The 20671-nt window shown below is 40.5% G+C and overlaps 1 long non-coding RNA gene across 1 annotated transcript; it reads left to right on the forward strand.

Moving 5' to 3' along the window:
- The first annotated feature begins 12271 nt into the window (after nt 1-12271).
- LOC144586055 (uncharacterized) lies at nt 12272-20178 on the forward strand. The gene is made up of 2 exons (XR_013540764.1): nt 12272-12309; nt 12438-20178. It is a non-coding gene; the product is annotated as an uncharacterized LOC144586055 (long non-coding RNA).
- The last annotated feature ends 493 nt before the right edge of the window (nt 20179-20671 follow it).

The following is a 20671-nucleotide window of genomic DNA, read 5'->3' on the forward strand; positions in this document are numbered from 1 at the left end:
GAGGAGAGTTGTTTGGGAGGAGTGGGTGACTTGGGTAATAGCTCTTCAAGAGAGACATTCCACCAGGCAAAATCTCAAAATTGTTCAGGGCTTTAACTGTCAATATGAAAACCTTGAATTGGCATGGAAACTGACAGGGAGCCAACACAGATGGGCCAGAATCAGGGAGATATGATCAATTTTTCTCCACCCAAAATCAACCTGGCCACTGCATTTTGAACCTATTGGTTAAAGATATGATATAAAACAAAAACTAGTAAAACTAACATACAGTTAAACATATAAAACATTTCAACCTCAAAAGTCCAAAAGATAAGACATAAATCATTTTAGAGACATAAGTAAATCAAACGATCTTAACTTGGAACCCTCTCCCCATGAAAAACACCAAGTTAGTACCAGCAGATGTTCTTCGGAAAAGTTGTTGCATAACTAGAGGAATCACTACTTAAAAAGCCTTATCCCTAGTGCAGGACTGGACTTCATTTGGTGGGTCTTCTGAGACTAGAGACTCTGAAGATTTTAAGGTGGATATCAGAGATGGGCAAAACTAAGCTATCTTTAGGCAAATAAATTATTCTGATTATCAAGTCTTTCAAAGTTATGGTTTTCAGTGACAAACATCTCCAAAATGCTAAATGAACTGTTTCAGAGTTTTCATGAGTAGAGAAAAAAAATATATACATAACTGTAATGCTAGCAATGAAGAAATTAAAATGAAGATTTTTTTTTAATATCTTGATTCAGTCATCAATCCAAATGGGGACCTTAGCCAAGACAAAGACTGAGACCTTGAAAGGCACCTATGAAGGAACTTGAAAAAAATCCTCAAGTGTAAGGATGTGTCACTGGAGACAAAGGCCAAGATTATCCGTAATGTGGTATTCCAGACTACATACAGATGTGAAAGTTGAGTAATGAAGAAAGCTTACTGGAAAAAAAAAATTCATCCAAAATGCGACATTGGAGGAGAGCTTTACAGATACCATGGGCCACCAGATAGATAAATGAGTTGGTTCTCATACAAATTAAACCTGAATTCTCTCTAACAGTTAAAATGACTAAACCTATGCTGTCATACTTTGGTCACATTATGAGAAGAGAAGACTCACTGAGAAAATAATGCTGGGAAAAGTTGAAGGTAGCTGGAAAAAAAACCCTAAATATAAAAATGTGTTGGCTCGGTTAAGAAACCCGATTCGTAATAGAGAATATTACAGAAATGCATACATCCTTATTACATTATTTGTAAATCTCATCAGCCCTGTTACTGAACACAGCTGGCTTTATAATCAGCACACTTATTGGAAATCTGGGAAATCTCAACAAGAAAATTTAAAAGGTAAAAACTCCGGAGTTTGTGCTGCTTTGGCCTAGCACCATAGTCCCACACATGATACATGTGCAAAACTTTTTTTGCCCTAACAGAAGCATCTCTCTCCCCCCCCACACACACACACAGCTATCTAAACACAAAACCAAACTATTTAGACTCACTTGGACTTGAAAAGCAGTTTGGAGATTTGTCACAGAGGCTCTTTAAAGGGAAATTTGGGATAAACCTAAATACCAGTTAGTTGTCTTCTGTAGTTGGGCCAAACCTCACTCATAGAGTGCTCATCAATGGCTCTTTCTCAAACTGGGAGGAGGTAACAAGTGGGGTGTAATAAAGCTCCGTCCTGGGTCTGGAGCGGTTCACCATTTTTATTAATGACTTGGAGGAGGGAGTGGAGAGAATGCTTATCAAATTTGCAGATGACACAAGATTGGGTGGAATAGCTAATATTCTGAAAGACAGAAACAAAATTCAAAAAGATTTTGATAAGTTTGAGCACTGGACTGAAAACAACAGAATAGAATAAGCGCAAATTTCTACACCTAGGGGGAAAAATGAAGCGCATAGTTAAAGATGCAGGATACTTGGTGAGAAGGATCTTGGAATTCTTGCAGATTGCAAGCTGAGTATGAGCCAACAGTGCAATGTGGCTGAAGGAAAGGCGAATGCTATTTTAGGCTGCGTTAACAGAAATATACTCTCCAAATCCCATGAAGAAATAGTTCTATTCAGCACTGGTTAGGCCTCATTTTCTGTACTGTGTCCAGTTCTGGACACCACAATTGAAGGAAGATGCCGACAAACTGGAATATGTTCAGAGGAGAACAACAAGGATGATCAGGGACTGGAAAGCAAGCCTTATGAGGAAAGACTGAAAGAACTGGCCATGTTTAGCCCTGAGAAAAGAAAACTAAGGGGAGAAGTGATAGCACTTTTCAGGCTGTCATACAGAGGAAAGGCAAGATCTGTTCTCAGTCATCTCAAAGTGTAGGACAAATAAAAATGGGCTCAAGTTATTGGAAGCCAGATTTAGACTGAATATGAGGAAAAAAACCTTGTGGCAATCCCCTCTGAAGCCCCTAATTCCCTCAGGTCTTCACGACGTTCACTTTTAAGTTTCACACTGTCTCTCACTCACAGAATCTCTCCTCATACTCCATACACCAGCCTTTATATCCAGCCCTCTCCCCCCTTGGCTCCACCTTCCATCCTCTCATTGGCTCCAACTCCACTGTTCAGCTATGACGGACAGGTGAGGGCAGGGCTGTTCTCTACAAACCTCCTAACCTTTAGAGCAGTACAACAATAGAAACAGTTGCATCAGGAGGCTGTAAGTGCTCCAGCACTGGAGATGTTCTTTTTTAAAAAAATGAATTAATTTTCAATATTATAATAACAAATAAACAAAATATAACTAACATATCCACCTAATAATAATAATAATAATAATAATAATAATAATAATAATAATAATAATAATAATAATAATAATAATAATAATAATAATAATAATAATAATAATAATAATAATAATAATAAAGTAAGAATAAAAAGTAAGAAAAATACCCACAGGTATATCTACAACATTTTGTTCCCTTCCCCCCTCAGGAATTTTGACCTTATTTGCTAATTTGTTTATATTACAATTTAGTTACTTATTTTACATATTGTATTGCTCCATTCCTCTCCAAAAATGCATTGATTCTTCACTGGGGGTAAATCTTTTCCTTTTCTCAAGCACATATACTACAAATAGATTCCATATTTCTTTAGAATTGTTACTATTCAATTCATTTTTCTTATCTTAATTTTGCAAGGTAATTTATCATTATTAGCCGTGTTCCACATTTCTTTATACCATTCTTCCATATTGTTGATTATTTTTCCCCAGTTCTTTTTGAAAATTGACCTTGCAACAGTTACCATAATAACAAATAGTTCTTTTAAATTCCCATTTTAATTGAGCAATATTAACATATTCAACAGGGCTATCACTGAGACATTTGCACATCAACAAGGATGATAAAGGGGCTGGAAACTAAGCCTTATGAGGAAAGGTTGAAAGAACTGGGCATGTTTAGCCATGAGAAAAGAAGACTGAGGGGTGATATGATGGCACTTTTCAAATATTTGAAAGGCTGTCATACAGAGGAGGGGCAAGATCGGTTCTCGATCATCCCAGAGTGCAGGACACGCAAAAAATGGGCTCAAATGAAGCCAGATTTTGGTTGAATATCAGGAAAAACTTCCTAACTGTAGGCAGTATGACAGTGGAACCAGTTACCTCGGGAATTGGTGAGTGCTCCAACACTGGAGGCATTCACGAAACACATAGATAATCACCTGGTAGATATGCTTTGATTGTATTCCTACGCTGAGTAGGGGGTTGGACTTAATGGCCTTGTAGGCCCCTTCCATGTTCACTTTTCTATGATTCTATGATCTTTACCCAGAATTTCAGTTAGCTCATTAAAAATCATTATCTACCCCTTCTTCCTCAATGTCTACCACAAATGTAAATATGTCTCCTTTTCTTTTTTTACATCTCAGGTATAAATATGATACAGTTTCAGTTAATAAATCCACTTTTATTTGCATTAATCTCCATGCAACTTTATAACTATTTTCTTTAACCCTTACAGACATGTTTTTCATTATCTTTCTATTCCACATTTCTTAATTTCTTTGACTAAATCTCCTTGCCAAACTTCTTTAAGGCTATTGCTTTATATTCTGCATGTACTACAAATTTTATATATTACACTTATTGTCCCCTTTCTATTTTTGCTAACTTCTATTTTTACTCTCTTTTTGATAAAGAGCACCTTTGGGGGAGTGCTTGCAGAGATGGGGGTATAACTCAGATGTCCCAAATCCAATCTTCACCAAACCTAGATGGGGTGAGGAAGAGAGTCATCGGAAGCCTTGTTGTGAGTTTGACATCTCTAATTTGTGCAGGGGCCATTCTACCACTCTTGGAAGCCCCAAACCACATGAAGCACAATGCATATGAACTGCAAATGCCAATAATTGTTTGGCATTTAGTCTCATTCTGGGCAAGTGCAATTCCTCAAAATGCTCCCACACAAATCACAAAACAGCCCAATTCAAGGTTTTTGTTTTATTTTAATTTTTGCTTCATGGTTCATTTCATGCCCATTTCTCTACTCTTTGCCTTCCAGAGGAAAAGACATATAGGTAATATGTGGGAGAAAAAGCAGAAAAGAGTTTAAGCACCTCTTTTTGTCAGGTAATAAGTTGCTGAAGGGTGTACAGTGGCCCGGTTATCGTGCATCAGCTCCCACTGCTCTTAACTTTAGATCTGTCAGTTCAGCAGTACCCCATTCCCTGAGATTTCAGAGCCTAAATCTGGAACCTATGCATAGGCCCTTGGTAAGGTTATCAGGTCTCCAAACAACATCTGATATCTCTGGAAATGATGATGATGATGATGATGATGATGATGATGATGATGATGATGATGATGATGATGATGATGATGATGATGATGATAGTCTTAGAATGGCAGGCCTGGAAGGAACCCTGTGGATCATTGAGTTCACCCCTTATCAAGGAAGCACAGTGGGGAATCAAACTCCCAACCTCTGGCTCCCAGCCAGATGCCCAAATCACTGACCTATCCAACAGTACAGTTGTTATGTTTCTTCAGGTATTTGGACAGGGAAGAAAATCTCAGGGTAAATGGTGCTGAAGGAGGAGATTTTATTTTATTTACTGCCCCAGCTTTACTGCCTGGCTGCCTATCTCCTTTCCACTATCATCTGGCTCCAGGAGTTGCTGGCTCCACATGAACTGCTTGTGATGTTTGTTGCACACATAATATCCTCTCTCACACACATACACACTGGCAATAAAAACCGCATGTAAGCATAATTTAAATTGCTTTAGATTTTATCATTCACAGGATGCAACGGTGAAATCGATTTATATGGGCTGCAAAGTAGGATTTTTTTTCAACTGGCCAGCAGAGGCTTTTTAAAATACTTTGCTTCTAAAATGGATTCAAATGAGTTGATTTCAACAGTATGGATGCCAAAATAGGTTTAAATCACCAGAAATAAATCCATTTCCATTCAGTGCATGTGAAAGTGGCCACCGGTTTAAATACCACATGACTTGAATCTGAGTTTTAAAAAACCTGAACAGAAATCGATTCAAATGGCCAGTGTGACCACCACCATAGATCCATATTATTTTGCAGTTGTTACACAAGGACTCACCAGCACATGCACTAACATCCTTAAGCCCCCTCATCCAGGTAGGGGAGGAGCTGAGTGATCAGCCTCAGTTGGCTGAAAGCTGACCTGGAAAAAGCTGCAATCTAGGAATCGCATGAACAGGTCCAGGAACACACCCAGGTTCTGAACTCAGTCCCTATATAGAAGAGTTATCCCGTCTAACTTAGGGAAAGAATCCTGACAGAAGAAGGTTCTATCTTATCCAGGTTCAGGTTCAGTCTGTTAGCCTTGGTCCATTCCAGAACCAAGGCCAGGCAGCGCTCAAGCACCTAAACAGCATCCACTACAGAAGATGAAAAGGAGAGAGAGAGTTGTGTGTCATCAGTATACTTATGACAACACACTCCAAATCTCCAGATAACCTCCCCCGGCAGCTTTACATAGATATGAAACAGCATTGGGGAGACTGATGACCCCAATGATCGAGGGTCCCAGGAATCCACGATTCATCCCCAAGCTGAACTCTCTGGACACGACCATTGAGGAAGGATCAGAGGCAGCTGAACCCCAATCCCCACATCCGACAGCCTGTCTGAGAGGATTTTGTGGTTGGTAGTATCAAAGGCCACTGAGAGATCCAGGAAAACCAAAAGGGTCATTCCTTTCCTTTCAGCCTTCCTTAAAAGGTCATCTTGCAGTATGACCAGCACTGTCTCAGTCCCATGATGCAACCTGAATATGGACTGGAATGGGTCAAGGCAATTCTCCTCCCCCAGGTATGTCTGGAGCTGTTGTGCCACCCGCTCAATGACTTTGCCCATAAAGGGAATGTTGGCAATGGGCCTAAAATTATTCAGGTTATCCATTGCCAAATTCAGCTGCTTAAAAATGAGCCATATATCCATTTCCTTCACAAGATAACCCTCTCTTGGAGAAGCATTTACAATATTAATGGCCCAGTCCATGGTAATTCCATTGGCTGCTTTTAAAAGTCATGATGGGCAAGGATCAAGCAGAGAGGCGGCGAGTCTGCAGCATACCAGCACCCTGGACACCTCCTCTGATGAAATAGTCTGAAACCAAACCACATGGGCAGAAAGAGCTGATGCACCAGAGATCTCAACCTGATCAGCCATACTGTCCCATCAGAGGGCCTCAATTTTAGATTTTAAAAAGGCTGCAGATTGATCAGTGGTGAAATCAGCAGGGTGAGACCTTTGCTGACCAGGATGAATGAACCACCCACAAGAGCTCTGCATGCTGGTTCGCAGCCTCACTAATGATCTTAATAATGAACACCATTTTTTTGGTGGATTTTAAGGCATTGGCATATCTCCTGGTCAGAATATTTACCACAACCAAATTATACTCTAATGGGTCTCTCTTCCACCTACTCTCTAACTGTCTCCTTGCTAACTTCATACCTTGTCTGAAACAAGGACCAAATATTTCTAACATTTTAACAATTATAACTGAATCCCTGAAGCCCATTTTAGCAAAAATTTTAATCTTTTTTATGCTTTCATATTTTAATCTTATAATTGTATTTTAAATCATATATTGTTTAATTTATCTTTTAATATTTAACTTATTGCTTTTTAAATTGTGTGAATTTTTTTGTTGTGAGCTGCTTTGGGAGAAATGCGGCATATTGTTGTTGTTGTTGTTGTTGTTTTGTAATAGCAGCAGCAGCAGCAGCAGTAGTAGTAGTACTGTAGTAGTGAGTCTCTGGGCTACTAAAATTAAAATGCAACGCCATTGCATCTGTTGATGCACCTGTGTTATTATTTGTCTCCTGCCTTCTCAGTTGTACAGTGGGGTCTTGACTTGAGAACTTAATCCGTATTGGAAGGGGGTTCTCAAGTCAAAAAGTTCTCAGGTCAAATCTGCATTTCCCATAGGAATGCATTGAAAACCATTTGATCCGTATCTGTTCTTTTCCGTCCATAGAAACTAATGGGAAGCTGCTATTCTGCCTTCGACCACTAGAGGGGGATACAGTGGTGCCTCACTTAACGAGCGCACCGCATAACGACGAAATCGCATAGCGATCCGTTTTTTCAGATCGCTAATGCGATCGCTTAACGTTTTCCTAATAGGGCAAAATTCGCTTTGCGAAGACCGGTAAGCGTTTCGCTTACCGATCTTCGCAAAATGAAGCCCGACAATCAGCTGTTCGGCGGCCAAAATGGCCGCCGGAAGCCCAGAAATGGCCCAAAATGGCCGCGCGCAGCGTTTTCGCGCCCTCGTTAAGCGAGGCGAGGGCGCGAAAATGGCTGCCGGCCATTAAGAAGCTTCGCTGAACGGTGAGTATTTGGCCCATTTGGAATGCATTAAACCATGATTAATGCATTCCAATGGAAATCCCTGCCCCGTTCAACGATGCTTCAGCATAGCGAAGGTTAATCCGGAACGGATTAACCTCGCTATGCGAGGCACCACTGTATTTTGTTTCTTTTTTTCTTAGGTCAAGAAAGGTTCAGGGAAGGCAGGGAAAATACAGTCCAGGCAGTACAGTACCAGGCGGTCCGAAGACTGTCTCCCAATCCACTCTCTATAAACACTGGGAGGAGTGAGGAAGCAGACAGGCACCCTTTTCACTGGCCAACAGTTAACTGAAAGTTCAAATTTTGCACTTTCCCTGCCTCCCACGTGGGTTTTTTTCAGTTCGTAACTCAAATCTAAATATGTAAGTCAAGTCAATATTTTCCTATGAGAGCGGTTCTTAAGTCAAAATGTTCTTAACTCGAGCCGTTCTTAAGTCAAGACCCCACTGTATCTCAAGACAGCATGAAGACTAGAAGGCTTCATAGCCAAGTTTCCATTTTTCTGGGCTTCTGCTTACTTTTGTATCATCTTGCCTGATGAGGAGATAGCAATCTTAAAAGCTTGCTTGTGTTTTTATGTTGGAGTTTTATTTTTAGCCTCACATGCTGCCTGTGGTTTGAGTTACTTTCCTGAACTGGTGTGACTATCACTCTATCCAATACTATCCAATCATTCTCTCCCACCTCAGAATTCAAAGAGAGCTTTGCTCCTTTGCTGAGTGCCCTCCCCCGCCCGGTTTAGTCTGTTGAAGTCAGTTTGTTTGCTGTTGATTGTTGAAAACTGTAATTAATGAAACATTTTTATTCTTTCTTCCACAAATATCTCAGAGTGATTAACTGAGAACTTACCGTTTTTTTCGCACCATAAGACACACTTTTTCCCCACAAAACAGGGGGGTGGAAAGTCTGTGCGTCTTATGGAGCGAAGAAAACAGATTATATTTTCCTGTTTTCTTCTCCAAAAAAATTGGTGCGTCTTATGGAAAGGTGCGTCTTATGGAGCAAAAAATACTGTCAGTTAATGAGAAAGGAGTGGACTATCTAGGGAATTTGTAGCTATTCTGCTACTCGAATCTTGATATATCTACTGCGTAGCAAAGGAGAAATTTACCATAAATTCAAAACTCTGCAACATTTTGTGCTTTTGTTTATTAATCTAATAAAAGTATCAACTTAGTATAAATTTCATAATGGACAAAATCTGAATAACATGACAACCCCAAGCCAGGGAGAGGGAAAATCAGCAGCTAGTGGGTGATTCCTAGCAGTGATTCCTAGCATTCCTGTTTGTGTTTAGATCTTGCATGGCCTTACCTGCAGTATACCTGACACATGAGAAGCCCTCCTGACTATAGAAATCCTGGCTACTTGGTGCCCTGGTGTTGCAAAAGCTAAACACACAATACAAAGCAAAAGACCTTCACACTGAGTCTGTGACTCCTGGCAGCTGCTGGAAAAGGGTGGAAATGAGTTCCCTGACAAAAATCAAACTTTCTCCTGCTTTTGCAGTGCACAGAGGTCATCAGCTAATGTTATTTGTTTATTAATCCTCTGGGAACACAGAGCAGCATCTGATTTTTTTAAAATAACAAAAAAACAAAAACAAAACAGAATCACCTCACAAACTCCTGGATTACTAAATCAGTCAAATACACCAACACAGCTTCAGCCATTGAGGACATATTACAAGCGACCACTGTTTCCCCTTGCTTTTGCCCCAAACTCTGAGCATTCATTTTTATTTCTCCTCCAATGCTTGCCAAGGGCTGAGGTCTTCTGCACTTGCAATGTAAGGAGGAACTATGCAGCACCAGCAGCAACTGCAGGATAACTCAGTGGTGTAGCGCTCTGGCTGCAGGGTGGGAGTTCGATTCTCCGCTGTGCCTCTTTGACAGGGGCTGGACTCAGTGATCCACAGGTCCCTTCCTGCTCTGCAAAATGGTGCTGCTGCAGCTGCTGATTACATACTTTGCAAAACCAGAAGATGGAGGTCTCATGATGCATATTCTCTTTTGGGTTTTTTGTTTGTTTGTTTGTTTGTTGTTGGGGTTTTTTTGGGATGTGAAGGCAATATTTTCTTTTTTCATAGAAAGAGTAGTCAGCTGTGGTGGGAAACAGACATTAGTGACAGCCTGTAATTAGAGCCGAAAGAGCATTGGTGTTGCAAAGAGGTGAGCAAGGCAGGTTTCCTACCCTTGTGAAATTGTACCTCAAAGGAACCCAGTGCTTAAGACCTGAAGGGCGATCACCAAACAAAGAAAGCTAATTTGCATAATCCTTAAAATGGCAGACATTTGTGCTGTGACACTCCCATTAGTTATACATTGCTTTCTTCCCATTGTGGGCTAGCTGTAACATTTGTTTCTAGCCTAGACTGTGGTTCCCATATGTATATACTGAGCATCTGCAGTTAGGAGGGAAGTCCATCCAGGGATGTATTAGTCAAGCAAAACACCCTAAAGACAATCCAAAAGTATAGGCAGCTGGATTGGGCCTGATAAATAAACAAACAAAAAAAAAAAACCCACATATATTTGGTGATATTCATCACCTTGAATTGCCCATTCAAGACCAAACTATATCAAATAGTTTGTATTGCAACAGGGATAGCTTGCAACAATATACTGTTCCTGGGGGAAAACTATTTCCCCCATAGCTATTATGAAGAAAGCAGCTAAGCTCAGTGGGAAGAGCAGAATTGTAACTCGGGCAAGGCAACTAGGGCTTTGACCCCAGGTGCCAAACTTTAGAAGGCATTAAAATGTGCTGCTGAATGAGCACAAACCACTTACTAATATTTGCTGTTGAAAGGATCTGAACATGCCTGCCCTAAGGTAGCACACCACCTTCAACTGTTCCTCTCTGGGAAGTATGAAAAACAGAACAGCTGGGCTCAGCATGTAAGCAATGTGGCTGCCATGTACTCTGACCCAAGCATTTGTCCCCATTTCTCCCTCCCTTTCCTGGGTGTCCAAAATTAATCCGATAGGGTTGCAAATCCCTCAGAACCAACATTGCTAGTTAGAGCTCTGGGGCACAGGGGATCTCGGGGAGGGAGTGTGTATATAGAGATAATGCCTTAACTTCTATTACTCAGAACACCCCAGATCTTCAACCCTTGAGCACTGGCTTTGCTATATCATGGACTGCATTCACTGATCCCACCGTTGCCTACCTCTGTTCCCAAGGTTGTTTCACAGATCTCGATCATCAATATTGGCTGTATGGATGATTGTTGTTCAGGGGACTGAGAGCGGGTGCAAGCTACTTCTTCACTACCCATTCAGTACCTATGTGGGGAGAAAGTGTGAAGGTATTGAGATTTCATGCACACGGATTGTGTAGGATAAAGTGAATTGTGGAAGAAAAACTGCTTTTGCAAGAAGCCTTTTTAACATGGAAGGAACATGTAACGAATCAGTTCCCACCTGGCATCTCAATAATGGAATTGCCCAGGAAAAAGAAGCTACAAACTCTCACTTATATTGATTACATAGAAGAACCCCCACACAAATAACTGTTTGCCCTCGAGTGCTGGCTCGGCATAGCCAATAGTATTGGATCATGGGAATTCATGCCCATTCCTGCTCCACAACTTGGAAATTTTACTTTTTTTCAACTACAAGTTACTGAATCTTCCAGCCAGCATAGCCTCTAAGCATCTGGCTGTGATTCTGGGAGCTGTAGTTCAAAAAAGCACTTTTTCCATGTTCTGTACAGTTTGGAGACCTCTTTTTGCCCAATTACTCAAATGTTGTTTATGAATTGCTGGGTAGCTTAATAGTTTAGATAACTGGCTGCACAGCCAGAGGTTAGGAGCTTGATTCACCACTGTGCCTCCTTGACAAGGGCTGGACTCGATGACCCATCATCCCATCCAGCCCTGCAGTTCTGAGATTATTAGTATTTGCCGTAGTAACTGAAAAAAGGTACCTCCATGTTCCTTGAATATTTTAGGAACCTTATCAGAGCTGAAACAGTCAACAGCAACTAGGTCTTCTGGGTCCAAAAATATGGTGAAAGTACTCCATTACACACGTGCACATGCACACACACACACACACACACAGAATACGAGCACCAAAGTAGAAAACATGGCTTATGATTGCCAAGGAAAACTGGGAAACACCATCACATGGTGTGAACCTAAATTAAGACTGCTATATTTGAAGAAGAAAAATCTCCCCAGAGACCCACAAACCACACCATTTCAAAGATAATGATTCTTTTCATGTGAGGAAAAAGGCACAGAAACCTAAAGAAGGACTATGTATTGCTGTTCTGACTTTACTACTGGAGTAAATATTAACTTCAAAACTGACTGTCTCGGGTGGGGTTAAGAACAGGAAACATCTCATTTACTCCTTGACAAGACCCTTTCTTTTTCTTTTAGGTTGCTCTTCCTGTGATTTTCTAGTGGTTACACATTCACCAAGATCCACATGAGGTTTGTAAATGTGAAAGGACCTCTGAGCAATGACTCGTTTGTGGTTAAATGCTAGAATCATCCAACAGCCAAGGAAGCACTTTTCGCTGCACCACCTTTGACCACAGATGTGATCTCTTCTCCCACAGGTACTCAATCAGGCTACTGAGGTATCAAATGGAGCTACCTGTGGTTGGCTCCTCCCAGCCCTAACAATATGCTTGGACAGTTTGCGTACACCCGGATAAATCTGGAAGCCCACAGGTCGAAAAGTCACACTCCATCTTCCCTTTACAGAGCTGGAAATTACCAAACAGGCACATTCTTGAGGCTGATAATCTCCCATGGCGGGTTAAAGAATCAGTTTTGGGTAGGTCTTGATTGTGTTTCCCAGCTCTCAGCTAGGTGTGGAGTTCCACTACTTCAGTTATGCCTGAGCTAATGGTTTTCTTAGTCCTGTTCATTGAGCAAGTGAAATGATGACATGGTTGTTTCAGCAGATTTGATTACAGTCAGTGCCTGCTCTGAGGTATTAGGAGTGGTATGGCTGCTGTTCAGAGTTTCTCCACGTCATATTATTCTGCTCACACAGTAACTGGAGCCCTCCTTTCCTGCAGTTATCATGGTTCTTCCCACATGATTGCCCCTTCCTTGTTATGGGCTTCTCCATTCCAACATGATTCTAACATCATGAGTAGAAGGGATAATTATGCTCCTTCCTCAAAAATTGAGGTTTGGTGCCTGTTCTGATATGTATATTATTGTCCAATTTGGAGATGTAATGAAACAAGCTCTCACAAAGTTCACAGCAAGGTCCAAGTGAAACTCAGTGATGAAGAAAATGGTTAAGACAAAAAAAATTATAATCAATTCAATAGTCTCTGAACCTCCTGTAATTAGAAAAAGGTTACACAGAAAAAAATATATATTGTCTCTAGTGTATCAGATCCAATTGAACAGTGCTACCAAAAGCTAGAACTTGGCAAGTTACTTTTTCTTAAAAAAATAAATAAATAAATCTGCAGTTATCGTTACAAGCTCTCAACATGGTTAGCTACTATTATTGCTCCAGTTGTTTATAACCCATCTACCAATGTCATTCAAGCCCAACTAAACATAGATTGCTTTCAAATTCAAAAGAGTTTTCACTGGGCCATATTGTCCATGTTTGGGATTTTTTCAAGCTGTATCATGTAGTTAAGGGACAATGGAACTATTTCCCATTTCTCAAAAATAACCACCAAATTGTTATGACTTTAGTTAATTTTTTAAAATATCTGAACCCTATGCACCAATGGCTTATGGTACAAAGTGCAGTCCCATCTTGTTTCCTCAAAACCCCAAAGAGAAAATGAAGGAGGAGCACAAGGCATAGCACAAACCAGTACTTGAACCATGTGATATTCCTCCTCCACTACTTGAGGCCAATGAAATTACAAAAAAAAAAAAAAAAAAAAAATTAAAAGAACTGAAAAGTTATAGTTTCACTGCAAAAGAAGCAATGCTATGCTTTGTTAGACTATAGTACTGTAATGTAGCTATACCTTAATTATTAAGGAAAGGAACAAAATAAATAATTATGTGTAACTAATTAATCTGAATCTTTAGCAAAAAAAAACACGATTTCTTACCACAGCAAGTCATCAACAGCATATTCAAGAGGCTGATAGGATGTCTTGCTTCAGGTTGGGTTTGGAATGTGACTCTCACTCACATTATAAAATCTTCTCTTAAATGAGACCTTTTAACCTATAGGACAGAAGAGAAGCTCAAAGCCAAGGTGAGTCAAGCCATATGGACAGATACAGATATACCCACAGAAACATGAAACTCTCAGATCTCTTTCTCCACCAGGAAGACTAGCATTAACTCCTCCAATGCATCACCCCAGGCCCTCTCCTGCTGCAAATCCCCTGCGCTGGTCTCCTCTGACCTTGTCCTGGTCTCCCTCTCCCCACCATTTCCTCCAACTATACAGTCCCCAGTTGTTCACAGAGACAGGCACCCACCTCCTTCCTCAGGTGCTCCTCCTCATTATCTTCAGTTCTCTCCTTCTCCTGAGTGGACCAACTGGTCCCAGTGCCCATCTGAGATCTGGTGGGTGTTCTAGGAGGGTGCTGGGCAAGATTTGACAACTCAGATGGCTCTGTAACTTTTTCCTGAATGCCTTCTGTATTGGAGCATTCACCACCTCCCAGTGGAATTGGTTTCATTGCCATATTGCTCTAACATTTAGGAAGTTTTTCCTGATATTCAACCAAAATCTAGCTTTCTGTAACTTGAGCATTTTATTACGGTCTGCACTCTGGGATGATAGAGAACAGATCCTGGCCATTCTCCATATGACAATTTTTCAAGTATTTGAGGAGTGCTATCCTATCTCCCCTCAGTCTTATTTTCTGAAGGTTAAACATTTCCAGATCTTTTAGTCGTTCCACATAGGGCTTGGTTTCCCGTCCCTTGATGCCCTTCTCTGAAGAGATGAAAAAGATATTCAGCTTGTTCTGTACTAGAATGGCACAAGAGCAGTTATGGGCCTTCAAACATTTTGGTCTTCATCAGCGGTAGCCATCACAAGCAAGGTGAAGGATTGTGGAAGCTGTAGTCTATTTGGAGAGATATATTCTTCCACCAGCTCCTTGAATTACCGTTTCCCTTCCAGTCCACTCAGTTGGGTAACTGTTTTTTAACAAGTGAGTTAGTGCCTTATTTTCCCCTCTCCCTTGGATTTTTGTTTTTGTAACATGTCAAATCCACTATAATTGATCTATCCAAGTATTGCAAGTGCTTGATAAGTAATACATATAACAGTCCTACCTAATTCTCAATCCCTCAGTGCTCCGAGCTTCTAGATGCCACATAACAATATCTCTTGGGCCCAAGTAACTAAAGCTCTTAATATTTATTGTATTGTATATTTTATAGTGGTGCCTCACTAGATGATGATAATCCATTCCACTGAAATTGCTGTTTAGCGAAATCATTGTCTAGCGAAAAGCATTTCCTCATTGGAATGCATTGAAACCTGTTTAATGAGTTCCAATGGGGAAGAATAGTCATTGTCTAGTGAAGATCGGCCATAGGAAAGCCGCTTTGCAAACCGCCGATCAGCTGTTTAAATCACTGTCTTGCGAAGCTTAGGCCCCCAAAAACACCTGTTCGCGAGCACGGAGGGAGCTGTCAAAATCGTCATTTAGTGAAAATCGGTTTGTGAAGCAGGGACCAAACATTGTCCAGTGAAATTCCCCCATAGAAATCACTGTTTTGCGAATCGCTATAGCGATCGCAAAAAGCCAATGTCTAGCGAAAAAACTATCATGTGGGGTAACTGTCTAGCGAGACACCACTGTATTTTGTTTTGTTTTTCTTCAGGATAGTAACCAGTCTCTCCTCCATATAATTCACACACACACAAAGACAGAAAAACTAAAAAGAAATAAGGGGTGAGGGAATGGAAAAACAGATAAGACTGAAGTTGGCCCGGAACCCAGCACAAACACAAAAGAGATACTGTACTGGAGATGCCAGTGCCAGCAGGAGCATCTGCAGCGACTATAAGAGGAGTCAGCAAAAACCCAGCTGCCCTAGGGGCAGCTCACCTGCCCACTCACACCCTCTTTGCAGGGTGTGGATGGGCATGGGTAACTTGAGGAAACTTTGGCTACCCTGAGATTTGTGCTCATTCCAGCCCCAGAGGTCCCAAGGACGCCAGACTCTTGGAGGGACTAGTGTCCTTTGACTATGTTTTTGCTGTTCCCAGATCTGATGGGTTAAGTTTCAGTTTGCTCTCATCTAGCACATTACCAACACCAGGCACTGATTTAGAGTCGATAACAATGAAGATGAGGATGGTGATAATAGTAATAGTAGAAACTATAAATGCTGCCAGAAGTAGTATCTTTTTGTTCTGTTTAATAGCCTTTTTAGTTCCCCACAAATCTGTTGAGAAAGGGGGGAATCACAAGCTTGAGTTTTACGTGTTCTCATATTTATTTTTCTTGATGATATTAGAGCATTATCGGTATTGCTCTATGTTTATAGACTGAAGTAAGGTTTTTCTAACTGTTGTTGCTGCCAAATTTGACCAGGTATCTGAAAAACAGGCTTCATTCTTTCCAGGCGTGAAGGTACTTCAGATGTTTATCAGGATACTGCCAAACTTCTATTAACCTTTTGAGGCTATTGTGTCTAATGGGGCCCCATAAGCTATTTAGTTTGGGCCTAGTTCAAGTTTTCAGATGAGTTAAGGTGGTGATGTGGCTTCCCTTCCCCCTACACTGTTTAGAACCATCTCTGTTTCTCTAGCATTGCAGTCATCCCCCATAAACAAAGTTCTGAGAAAGGAGATTAGCCCACAGTGATTTCCCCCCCTTAATGCTAGGAGAAACTGAAGCACGAGAAGCTTTCCCCTACCCAAACAGAACTCCATTAGCTAGGGAGTGCTGACTTCAGTGAAAATGTATTTGCATCTATAATCTAAGCACCTGCATATCTCTCAAGATATGCCGAAGGAGCTGATACAGACAATGTGCAGTCGTTTCTCACACCACAGAAATTCTCCAGCAATGTTCACTTGGCTTTACTATGAAGGTGGGGCTGATCTATTACAGCTTGCATGGCTGTACCCACCGAATGATTGGTGGCTTCACATTTTCCAGCCAATAGATGTGTACGGATGCTGCTATTCCTTCTTGATTTCTTGTGTGCTACATGTGTCAATCCAAAAGGAAGCATGAATCTTACAAAGCCTCTTATTTTAAAAGGCTTGTGGACTTCGGATGTTTCAAATATAAACCTCAATTGTGACCAGAAGAACTTCCAGTTTTACTGTAGCACTGGGGAAAGCTAGTTGTTCAAATGAGCTGTTACCTTTCTCAACGATGGAGAAAGCTGAGGCTAGACTTTTGTGCGTACTTTCCTGTGCATAACCAAAGATGTTCCCAAACATGAGAATGGGAGAATAAAATGCTGCCATAAATCTGGAGCTCAAGTCTATGTTCACTTCTCTGTACTGTTCTACCTGTAATAGGAGGGATGCAAAACATGCAAAAACAACCATATGAGTTAAGTTTTTGCAATGGTAAATAGAAGTCTATTCCATTTTAAGGAGGCTACACTTCTAACATTGTACTGTAGCTATATCATGCACTTTGACTCTGAAAGTATGCCAGCAATACTGTAATACAGGCCGATTTTGCATCCCCCTTGTTAATGGCAGAAAGTCACAGAGTTCAACTAAGTTCATGGTTCAATAGAGATAGGAACCCAAAACTTCCAAGTGCTATCTCATTGTCTTAACCATTACAATGTTCCTGTACTCATTCTTAATGGGATTTTAGATAGGAAAGTAATCAGGACCTGAGAAAAGGCAGACATGGAAATAACAGTGGTAAGTGTACTGCTCATATTAAAGTCCTGAAGAAGAAATACTGTGAAGGTTGTAGGGTTATGACATCAACATAACTGAAAGTCACAGCTTTAGACATGCGTGGCCTAGCATAGTGGCCTTGTGACATCACCTTGAGAGACACATTTATTTTTGTACTGTGACAAGATCAAGTTTTAACTTAAAGCAAAGCAAAGTGTGCTGCTTATATACCGCCCCATAGTGCTTCAAGCACTCTCTGGGCGGTTTACAAGTTAATTATGCAGGCTACACATTGCCCCCCCCCCCAGCGAGCAGGGTACTCATTTTACCGAACTCGGAAGGATAGAAGGCTGAGTCAGCCTTGAGTCGGCTACCTGGGATTGAACCCCAGGTCGTGAGCACAGTTTTGGCTGCAGTACAGCCGTTTAACCACTGTGCCACGAGGCAATTTAAGCAGCTGCTCCACATCTGTAGCACTGTGAAGGACACTAATGCTTACTGGGTGTGAGTCATCACATCATGACAGTCACTGAATTAATGTTCAGACATCATGGCATGAGCTGCTATTATCAGCATGGTTGATATGACCATGCAGGGTGCAATACTGTGCAAGTGGTCTTCCCCCGCGCCCCCCCCATTACTTCTCTCACATTATAACTTGTAGGTGATCAGATTAATTAACAATTACCATGTCCCCAGTAGCCTAGTTTGTGTGTCCACTCAATTTTGATTGCCTTCTGACAGGGAGCATGCATTAAAAACATACATGCTTTCAAAAATCTTTGTCCTTTAATGCCACGAAATCATGGAAGGGAGGAATGCAACCTCATGATCAAGAACTCTTTAAAAATATCTCCTAAAGTTAACATGCAATAGGTTAGGAAGTGGCAATGTCACTCTGTGGAAAGTAAAAGCAAATAGCCATCAGCTTAAAATGTACAAAGTAATCGCACTCTCAGCTTTCTTTTCCAGCAGCTCTGGATACATTACAAATGTACTTGCCTCTGTGAAGGACTTTTGCTTCGAGAGTAATCCCGCTCCATTAAAATCCTTTCTGAGTAAGAGCCTATGACAAACTTTGGGATTAAAAGCCAAGACACAAGTAGCTGTGCTGAACCCCCTGGTATAATTGTTTTAAGTAGATTCTATATGGAATGTGATCATTCTTCTGAAAAATATGCATCCAGTATTCTAGATGATATCAGATTTAGTTATAACTACAGGTAGATCAAATCGGAGAACACCTCTCTGGGCAAGATGTATATCTCTAGTAGATATGCAATGCATCTGGAGGTTTACTTAAAGAGTAGAGAAAGGTTCTAAATTAATGTACAGAATACCTGAGGACTTAGTAGCTCACATTCAACAAGGCATTTTAATGTTCAAGAGTAGAAGACTAAACCAAAGCATGTTTTCACAAATTGCACCTTGAAAAAACATGTACAAAATCACCCACGTTCTTTGCAGAAATAGCAGTGAACTAGTGTGCAAAAAAACCCCTCAAGCTATGGGGTTAGTGATTTTCTTTGATGCATTCAAGCAGTCCTTTGTGACTGAGCAATTTTACTGGCAAACAAAGCTTTTGCACCCCCCCTCGTCTCCTGATGACCTATCAGAAGGCAAAGCAAACTAATCTGCAAACTACAGGAGTTATGAAAAGTCCTTGCTGTGACAACCAGATGTTCTTAGAATATAAGGGATTTCTTCTTCTAATGATGAGCCATCATGTACAATTTTGGCCTTTACATTCTGAAAGCATTAAGTAACCTATTACAGTGAAGGAAAAATGGACTAGAACATCAACTGTTCAATAGTGTTCTAAATTTCCTATCTGCCCCCAACCCTGATACTATCTGTTCTTTCATTTTTCAAACTATAGTCTTCCTTAACAGTACATTTGTTTCACAAACACAAATGCTTATTTTTTTCATAGAACTTCACACAGAAATCTTGTAGTGACCCTGAAAGAATATAATTTCTCCTAAAATCATAGGTTTGGATGTGGTCCACTTGGGAAACAGCACTCCAGTGGCTTATTAACTTTTAAAGGAAACATTAACCCACTTTACTTTGCCCGCTCTACTTCCGTTATACTAATAATAAGATTGGTGGTAAAGCTGTAAAGAGAGAAATTTGCTATGTTTTTTAATCATTGTCAACCTCAATTAATGGTTAGGCTCATTTTCATTTGTAATTTATTACTTATAGTGGAACTGAAGGGTAGCTGGGGAAGTCCAACACTTTGTTTCACTGCTGTCAGTAACTTCAGGCATCGTGCCCCCTGTATCCCTTTTAGACAGTGTCATCTCATTTTCTAATTAGAAAAAATTAGACAAATTAGCCAGATATGAAGATTGATTGATTGATTGATTTTCAGCCTTTCTGTTAAGATCCAAGGCGGCTTACAGTATTAAAAGAAACACAATTTAAAAGCTAAAATAATAAATTATTACAATGTAAAAAAAGAGAATTAAACAACTATCACAATATTAAAAACATGAGTAAAACACAGAAAATAAAAACACTTAAAAATAATAATTCCGTTGATTAACTGGTCATTTAAAGAAAAGCCTGCCTAAAGAGAAAGATCTTCTTCTGGATTAAATGGAGCCAGTAAGGGTTAATATATTGTTATAAAGCTGAAAATTTTAGAATCCAGACACCAGCCTGGGAATTCTGTCTTCACTTTTCTGTTACTGTAGCGGAATTCTGCAAAACGGCTGATGCTTTCTTATACATGTCTGTTCAGATGTAAATCCCCACTATGCTTCACAGGATTACAAGTTCAGCGCTGGTTTTCTTGTTAATATTCAGTGGTAAGTGAAGCCTAAAATTTCATGAATGTAGTGCATTGGCACCAACTGATTAGGTAACAGATAAACGAAGCAATAGTAAGCCGCCTCAGTTCAAGTACTTTCCACATCACAAGTGAACTTGAGCCTTCCTTCCAAAGTGACAAGGGATAGTAAGTTCTGCTCCCACAAGCGAGAAAAAAGAGCTGCTTTTCACATTCCA

Source organism: Pogona vitticeps, chromosome 1, assembly GCF_051106095.1.
Source record: "Pogona vitticeps strain Pit_001003342236 chromosome 1, PviZW2.1, whole genome shotgun sequence".
NCBI classification, from domain to species: Eukaryota; Metazoa; Chordata; class Lepidosauria; order Squamata; family Agamidae; genus Pogona; species Pogona vitticeps.